Raw genomic sequence first — 9424 nt, forward strand, 5'->3', positions numbered from 1 at the left:
TTCCATGGCTCTACTGAGAGCTTGTTTCCCTTCCATATATATTTTCCACTTCTTTCTACTATGCCTTTACCCTCCAATATAGTTTGTCTCCAGATTTCACGTATAGTCCTTATACTTCAGTATGTCTTGCTTTCATTCGTCACTGAGGGCTATTCTCAAATCCACTGTCTCTTTGTGCCTCATAACCAACCTCATCTCCATTTGGACTGTAGGACTCTGATTTCACTTCTTAACTTATAGATAATAAGGAACCATCCATCAACTTTTAGTTCCACCATGTGTGGGATTCCATAATCTCCAGGCATGTAGGCATGAAGGTATGCAGGCGGGGAGGGAGGGAGGGAAGGAGAGGGAAGAAGAAATGGAGGGAAGGAGGGTGGCATGGGTGGAGAAGTGACATCAAGTCAGCTCCTACTCATGCTGACCTTATGTACAACAGAGCAAAACATTGCCCAGACCTACATCAGCCTCATGTTTGCTGGCATGTTCAAGTCCATGATTGCAGCCATTGTGCCAATCTATCTCACATGAGGCTCTCTCACCCTTGGTGGCCCTCTACTTCATCAAACATGATGTCCTCATCCCTCCTGATGACCTGTCCAAAGCAAGTGGGTTGGACAATGTTCTGTCGTGATTTATAAGGTTTATGAGCTAATTTTCAAGAAATAGATTATCAGGCCCGCACTAGTTCTTTTTTTTTTTTTTTTTCTTCCTAGTTTATCTTCATCTAGAAGCTTTGCTGAATCCTGTTCCCCACAGGTGACCCTGATGGTATTTGAAATGCAGGTGGTAACGCTCCCAGCATCATAGCAACACACAAGCCACCACAGTATGACAAATTGACATAGGAGTTGTAGAATCCCCAGACGCACTTTTGTCTTTGAGCTTACTACTCTATATTATATTTCCAGTTAAAAAAAGCGAAAACTTACTACATAATTATTATATGCCAGGTACTTTTGTATGTAGTTTATAAATAGTAATTCATTTAATCCTAACACATCCCTCTAATGTAGGTCCTATTCAGATCTTTATTTCTTAGCAAAGGAGATGGAACCCCTCAGGGCAGACAAGTCTAGCATCCAACCCACAGACTACAGCTTCAGAGCCTTGGCTTTTATCCACTAGCCTGTATTAACTTTCCTTGGCTTCTTTACATGTGTGTCTCTCCACCTGACTGTGAGAGCCTTAAGTCTGGTGGTTCTCTATCCAGTATAAGTTCAAACAATGATCTCAGTGAATATGTATTCCTTCTACCAGGTTACGTGGATCAATACTGAATTCATATCTACAGGTTTAAATGAGACTTAGAGTTATTCTCTGATTGAAGATTTAGCAACAAAGGCTGCCGAGTGTTTAATCAAAAGGTGATTCATAGTTTTAATCCTATGTTATTATTCCTTCTTCTAGCTTTAGGAATGTTCTAGTAATCAAAGTGTCTACATGGAAGACAGATAATTTGAAAGTCCTGAGTTATTGGATGTTCACAAATTATATAAGCAAAATACATTTAAGCATAATTAATAGCATATATAGGATCACGATTAATGGGTTGAGGCACAGCATAAGAAAAATACTTTCTTTTTTTCCCAAGTAAAAGAGAAATACCTATGTGTCTATACTATGTATTTTAACATATTTGAAGCTGGGGGGCTGGGGGGGGACATTTTCGTTACCTTGGAAATGGGGGGAAAAAAATTCCAAGTTCAAGTAAAGGCAACCAGTAATAAGGAGTAAAGTCTATACAAACCTGATATTATAAAACTAGAGACCAAGTTCAAATTCATGAAAATACACATGTTAGCAAATAAATAATTTTGTTTTTACTGGCAAAGGAATTTTTTCTTCAGTTTCTTTAAATAGGAAAAATGTCTAGTACATTTAAATATTATTTTACAAACCATTATGTGTTTGATAAAGAAGCTAGAATATACCTGAGGTGGGATACTTAAAGTGGTAGAAGTCTATGCCAATTAAAGACTCATAACAAAATGAGGATAAAGTATTTCTGAAATTTAAATGTGTCGGTGAATGTAACAACGCTTTAAAACAATTTAAATTATACTCAAAATTTCAGAAGCATCTCCATTGAGTAATGTGAGCTCTGTGTACTTACATTGATCCAAAAGAATTCCTTGAGTTCTCCCCCAAAGCAGAGCTCAAGAGAAGGATTTGTGAGCAGGTACTCCATTTTGGAGGAGCCCTGGTGGCACAGTGGTTAAGAGCTACAGGCTGTGAAGTTCCCCCCAGGGAGCAAGGGGGCAGGGCTGGAAAGAGCAAAACGGAAAGGAGTGAAAGTATCCTTGGACTGATTACCACTGCAGGAAATTGGGGCTTAATGATACTGAGGATTCCCTGAAAAACCATGTGGAATGCACCATAGAATAGTCTGCCTGGGATCACAGAAGGGAGCGTTTCTACATGGTTCCCACTCCTCATTAGTCAAAGGTCACCCTGAGATGCGAATTCCTCTGCCCTTCCTGTTGTGCACATGCATAGCCTTTCACTCTGCAACTGCAGAGAAAACCAAAACCAAACCAAACCCATTGCCATCTAGTCAATTCCAACTCATAGCGATCCTATAGGACAAAGTAGAACTGCCCCATAGGGTTTCCGAGGAACGCCTGGTGGACTCCAACTGCCAACCTTTTAGTTAGCAGCCGTAGCTCCTAGCCACTATGCCACCAGGGTTTCCAACTACAGAGAAGTCTGAAGCAAAAAGCAAGGAAAGCATGATCTAGCTGAGGCAGGCAAGACATCAGTTGGCTCATCTGAGCATGGCTGGATCCACAGCAATGGCAAAGAGGTCAGCTGCTAGGGATTGTGGGACAGGGCACAATGTCTGCAAGGCATTTGCCTTCTTCAAATATCATTTGCACAGTTTGAAGTAAACTAAGATGGAAACAGGTTTTTAGGAGAAGCTTTTTTTTGACTCCAGATAAATCTGCTTCAACATTTTCAGTATAGCTCATTTAACAGATTCATAGAATTTTGGATCCAAGAGTTATCTTGGAAGTTTCTGGTCAAGGAATTTGTTTTTACTTATCAGGAAAGAAAGACATTATAATGTCACATGACTCAGGGCAGGATAAGACCTAAGTTTTTTCTTTCCTAATCCAGAGCTTTAATATTATTATTACATATTTGAGATGCATTAAATTGTTCTTGGACAATATTGAACACCTTCTGAGTACTTGGGGGCACTGTGCTAGGTGTTGGGATACTGTGACTAAAAACTAGGCATGGTGTCTGCAATTAGGGGAGCTTACAGTGTAATGAGGATATCAGCCATAGAGAAAGATAGTGAGAGAGGGAGGGAGAAAGGAAGAAAGAGGGGGGAGGGAGGGAGAAAAAGTTGTTGTTATAAACCAAGTGCTCTGAAGGCAAAATCTAGAGTACTAATTTTTGACACAATACCATAATAATCACTGAACAAACCCGCGGTGTGATGGATTGCTTTTGTGTGGTCTTTCTTGCTATGGTCTTCTAACTCCCAGCCAGGTGATTGGGCGGGACTGTGAAGATAGAGTAACTGTGGCCCACCAAAGGGACTGGTCAATTTTGCCATCCCACGGAGCTTGAGGTGAGCCATGCCAGAGGCCGGAAAGAGAGGATCCCAACACCACCAAGGAAGGAACAAGGTGTTTGAGAAGTACTGACAGAGAAGCAGTGGCAGGAGAGACTGGCAGGTGACGGTGCAGTAGGCTTCCTAGCCCACAGAGCGAGAAATCTAAGTGCCTTCGGGCAGGAGGCTTACTGGTGAAATGGGGTGCCTTTGGACATTTATCAACAGAGTTAAAAGAGTTTTGTAATACTTACCCAGGCTGAAAGGGCCAGAGAGAGGCATGGCTGTGAGGGCAGCTGGGAAGAGGCTGCCTTGATGGAAGAATTGTATCCTGAGGATTCCTCAACTTGAATTATAACCTGTTACTTCCCTAATAAAAGCCCATAATCTTGAGTATTGTCTGTAAGCTCTGTGTGGCCATTGCAATGAATTATAGAACTAAGCACGTAAGTAAAGAGCGCTGTGGGAGGGACGGTTGGTGTCAAATTTGGTAAAGATGGAGGAGAAAGGAGGTATATCTGACCTCTGCCTAGTAGGAATCAGCCTTAGGTTGTTGATCTTGATTCTCCTTCCCCCTTGTGAAGTGAAACACTGCCCCCATGCCATTTTTACAAAACCTCGCTGCCTTAATTCTACACACTGCATATCTTTTCCTGTTTATCTGTCTAAAGTTAGCACGGTGTCATTACATGAGGTAAGTCAAGAAGTATTGGTACAAAATGATAGAAAACTTTCTTAAACAAAAATATCAAAATGTGAAGATATTGTTTCTTGACATATCCTCCATGTAGATCTGTACACTTCTGAAGGCGGTGTTTCCATCTCTGTAGCCCTTTCCTGAAGAATTCTGTGCTCTTCGACTTACCCCATGTCAAAATAGTAGTTTTAACAACATTGAGGGACTCAAATCGTGTTCCTTTTAAATTTTCTTTGTGTTTTGGGAACAAAAAGAAGTCTGAAGGGACAAGATCAGGGCTGTAGGGTAGATGGGGTAAGCACTCCCAATGAAATTCTCATGGGAACCCTTGCTACCCTCGAAGTATGAGCAAGTACATTTTCGTGATGGAAAAAAAAAATTCCTCAGTACAACTTTCCTGCCTTTTTCTCACCAATGCAGTTCTCAATTTAAAAAAGAAAAAAAAAAACTTCTTCATAATAAACCCCTGTGATCATCCTGTGTCCTTCAAGAAATTCAATGAAGATTACCCCTTGGGAGTACCCAAAAGTAGTCACCATAGCCTTCTGAGCAGTCTTTCCTCTCTTGGCTCATCTTTGAGGTCCTCCTAACCTACCTTCCTTAAAATGCTTGATTCATCTAAAAACTGTTGTTTTATGTGGGGCAGTGTTCCCATAAACTGGTTGCAAAGATTCAATGATTTGGGAAGATATCCACTTGAGTGTTGTTAAAATTTTGATATTAGCCCTGACCTCAAAACACTTTTTTTTCTCCCCATGACACAAAAAGTATCCTTTTTTTAAAAGGCACCCTAATGAGACTAAGACAAGTGTATTACTGAGAGAATTGTCTGCAGCCATCCACTGATCGCAGAGACATGTTTTGTTTGGAATAAACCCGTGCATGTATGAGCTGGAACCCTAGTAGCAATACTTTTTGACTTACCCTCATATAATAACTTTTGAGCATCTACTACTACTAACAAAGCTAATAAAGAAATGTTAATTCAGTTTTGCCCCCAAAATAGGTAGAGGACAATTTATTGTTTACTTATTAAAGGTAGCTTATTTTAACCTTCTTTTCAGAAAACAAGTTGCGGAGTGGAGGTGGGGAGTATTTTCATTTTCCTCCATCTTGAAATATCCTCCTCCCTCAACTTTCATAACCTTGTACTCTTTTGTTTTTCTCCCACCTCCTTGACCATAAATTCATTGTTTTCCACCTTTTTTTCTTCCTTGTTTTTTCAATGTTGCAGTTTCCTGGTATAGTGATAACCCTGAGGATAAGAATCCACAGGAAGTTGGTTCCTATGAGGCAGAGGTCAAATACACCCCCATTCTTCAACTCCTCCACCATTTCTGACATCGGCTGCACCTCCCCCACTCTTTCTCTATTGGTTTTGGTGATTCATTGGAATGGTCACAGAGAACTCCTGGAAACAACAGAACTGCAATAACAACTTTATTAACAAAGAAAGATATAAGCAGAAACCAATATATGCAAAGGGCAGGTACAGGAGGTATTGCAGCACCAGGCCTCAGTGTCTAAAAGGAGGCTTAATTATGTCTCCAAGGGGACACAATTACCCTTTCTGGAAAGCAATGTTCATTCTCACCCATTAGGAAACTTTCAAACAGGAAACTCAGTGTTGTCACCTGGCAGGTTCGACCACTTCTCTCAGCTTTTGGCTAGGGTTCAGTCTTCAAACTCTGCTGCCACCTTCCAGGTTTGCACATTGGCTCTGTTTTTTCTGGTCCTGGGGCACCTATTGCCTCCATCACCATTGCAGGTTTACTAGGTCTGGGAGGGTCATTAACACGGAGCACTCATATCCAATGGACCTGCTCCCCTACTGGTTCTCTTCCATCATGAGCCACTCCCTCCCCCAACCTACTTGTTCTAGAGTTTTTATCACTAACCAAGTGGGTTCCCTAGCTAATTTGTGTAAAGGCCAACTACAGGGTAAGGCCTTCCCAGCAATTCTCAGTAAAGGTCAACTACTGGGACTGAGCCCCCTATGAATCCAGGTAAAGTCAGTATGTGGGTGGGACTCCACAGCCAATCCAGGTAAAGGTCAGATTGGATGGGGTAAAGATTGGGTATTGGGTGGGGCCTCTAGCCAATCTAGATAACCAGGTAAAAGTCAGTTACCAGGTGGGGCTCCCAGCCAATCCTGATAAAGATCAGTCTGGGCAGGGCTTTAGAATGTGGATCAAAAGGCCAGATTGATTTTTTTTTTAGTAAGGTAACCCCACACTGTGCACCTGGGCAGGTTGTGGTCCTCTTTTCTTCTCTCTTTATCTTCTCATGAACAATCTTATCCATTCCCCTTGGCTTCATGCGCCAATTACACAGAAAAGATGTACATTTGTCAAACAGTGATTTTAGAATAGAATCTCCTCTGAGTTCCAGGTCTTGTATCTCACTGCTCTCTGGATATTTTCATTTGAATGTTTCAAAGGCAATATGTCAAAACTAAACATGGTTTTCCTTCATTCCTTCCTTGGCACCTCTGTGTTCCTTCAGTGAAAGGCATCACAGAATACCGATTGTACAGGTCTGGAATCCTTTCTCAAGCTCTTCCATATCCATTCCATAGTAAATAAGCATTTATTGAATCATTCGTGTTCTCTCCTCCCTTCCCCTGCCCACCATCATCCCAATCCAAGCTCTCCTCTTTTTCCTAGACTACGGCAGCAAACCCCTATCAGGGGTATTCATTTACCTTCAGTAGGATTTTACATCCCACAACCAGAATGATCTTTCCAAAATGTATATTCTTGCTGTGTTCGCCATTTGTGCCCTCTCTTCCTTCCTCTGATTAAAACGCCCATGGCTTCCCATTGTGTTTAGTGTGATAGCAAACACCTATAACACTGGCCTAGTCTTATTTCCATCCACCTCTCACATCTCATCTTTCCGCCTTCTGCCTGGAAAGCATTTCCCTTTCCTTTCCCCCTCCACCATCCCACTTCATGCAAAAGCCTTTTTTGCTCTTTTAGAACTCAGTTCAGCCATGGTTTCCTCTGAAGACTAATTCTTGACCTCCTTAGCTAGGCATCCACTCATAGCACTTTCTTCTCCTCTTTTAAAGGGTTTGCCTCTATCCTAGTTCCACTTGTGTATGTCTGTAATTCTCTAATTAATGTTGTCTGCCCACTAGAATGCAAGCTCCACAAGGCAAGGTGTTAGTTTCAGTCTCATAACACACACACATGCAAACATATGCACACACACACTTCTCTCATCCTTAGACCTTCAGACCCTAGCACAGTGTCAGGCACAGAGTAAGCTCTAAAATGCTTGGTTGAATGAGTGAACTGGTATCCAAACTAAGTTAAAACATGAACTTGAAGTCAGTTTGTTCTTCATTAGAAGCATATGAACCTAAGCGAACAACATTTTGTCTACAGTATTAGTGCATGTAAGAGTGGAAGATGGTATATAAGTTCAAAGCAGCACAAGAAATGAATAACTATGTCCTTACATAACCTGAAATAGATTGTTCCAATCCCAGTTTTAAACAATATATTGGCTTTACATTAAAATAATTCCATCATAAATGCAGACATTTCTAGTCACGTCTATTGAGGCTCAGAATATATTCAACTAGGTTTAATGGGATCTGGTAGCGTGTTGGTCAAAATGAATGTTTTCTACTTTCACCATATATAAGACTTAATACATGGTTTTTAGAGGTTCTGCAGAAATTATAAATAAATACCTGAAATTTATATCTTCGGGGAAAATGTAAAATCTCTCTTACAACTTCTGGTGTCAATCTTTTATTTCACCTCTTAATAACAGGAATACACACGAAGCCACGTTCTCTGAATATTTAGTGAAATTATTTAAATTCCATTTTTATGTACAGTAGAAGCATCACTAGATTCACAGTTTTTTTTTTTTGTTGTTGTTGTTGTTAGTTGCTGTCGAGTCAGCTCTGACTCAGAGCAACCCTAGGCAAAACAGAAGGAAATACTGCCTGGTTCTGCTCCATCCTTACAATCATTGCTATACTTGAGCTCATTGTCACAGACACTATGTCAATCCATCTCCTTGAGGGTCTTTCTCTTTTCCACTGACCCTGTACTCTGCCAAGCATGATGTCCTTCTCCAGGGACTCATCCCTCCTGACAACAAGTGCAAAGTATGTAAGACGCAGTCTCACCATCCTTGCTTCTAAGGAGCATTCTGGTTGTATTTCCTCCAAGGCAGATTTGTTTGTTCTCTTGGCAGTTCATGATGTATTCAATATTCTTCACCAACACTACAATTCAAAGGCATAAACTCTTCTTCAGTCTTCCTTATTCATTGTCCAGCTTTCACAGGCATATGGTACAACTGAAAATACCGTGGCTTGGGTCAGGTGCACCTTAGTGTTCAAGGTGACATCTTTGCTTTTCAACACTTTAAAGAGGTCCTTTGCAGCAGATTTACCCAATGCAATGTGTCTTTTGATTTTTTGACTGCTGCTTCCATGGTTGTTGACTGTGGATCCAAGTAAAATGAAATCCTTGACAACTTCAATCTTTTCTCCATTTATCACGATGTTGCTCATTGGTCCAGTTGTGAGGATTTTTGTTTTCTTTATGTTGAGGTGCAATCCCTGCTGAAGTCTGTGGTCTTTGATCTTCATTAGTTTAAGTGCTTCAAGTCTTTTTCACTTTCAGAAAGCAAGGTTGTGTCATCTGCATAATGCAGGTTGTTCATGAGTCTTCCTCCAATCCTGATGCCCCATTCTGCTTTATGTAGTCCAGCTTCTTGGCTTATTTGCTCAGCATACAGATTAAATAGGTATGGTGAAAGGATACAACCCTGACACACACCTTTCCTGGCTTTAAACCAATCAGTGTCTGCTTGTTCTGTTCGAACAACTGTTTCTTGATCTATGTAAAGTTTCCCATGAACACAATTAAGTGTTCTGGAATTCCCATTCTCCCAATGTTATCCATAATTTGTTATGATCCACACAGTTTAATGCCTTTTCATAGTCAATAAAACACAGGTAAACATCCTTCTGGTATTCTTTGCTTTCAGACATTTCTGACATCAGCAATGATATCCTTGGTTCCACATCCTCTTCTGAAACCAGCCTGAATTTCTGGCAGTTCCCTGTCGATATACTACTCCAGCTGTTTTTGAAATATCTTTAGCAAAATTTTGCTTGCATGTGATATTAA

The 9424-nt window shown here is 40.8% G+C and overlaps 1 long non-coding RNA gene across 2 annotated transcripts in view; it reads right to left on the reverse strand.

Annotated features, from left to right (window-relative positions):
• Positions 1-2207, reverse strand: part of LOC111749451 (uncharacterized) — a 101124-nt gene extending 98917 nt beyond the window's left edge. Inside the window, exon 1 of one of the 2 annotated variants that reach the window (XR_002784602.2) lies at positions 2117-2207. This is a non-coding gene — a long non-coding RNA (uncharacterized LOC111749451). The remainder of the gene's footprint in view (positions 1-2116) is intronic. The other variant, XR_002784603.2, reaches the window with a different exon arrangement.
• Positions 2208-9424: the final 7217 nt, after the last annotated feature.

Source organism: Loxodonta africana, chromosome 6 (assembly GCF_030014295.1).
Source record: "Loxodonta africana isolate mLoxAfr1 chromosome 6, mLoxAfr1.hap2, whole genome shotgun sequence".
Classification (NCBI taxonomy): domain Eukaryota; kingdom Metazoa; phylum Chordata; class Mammalia; order Proboscidea; family Elephantidae; genus Loxodonta; species Loxodonta africana.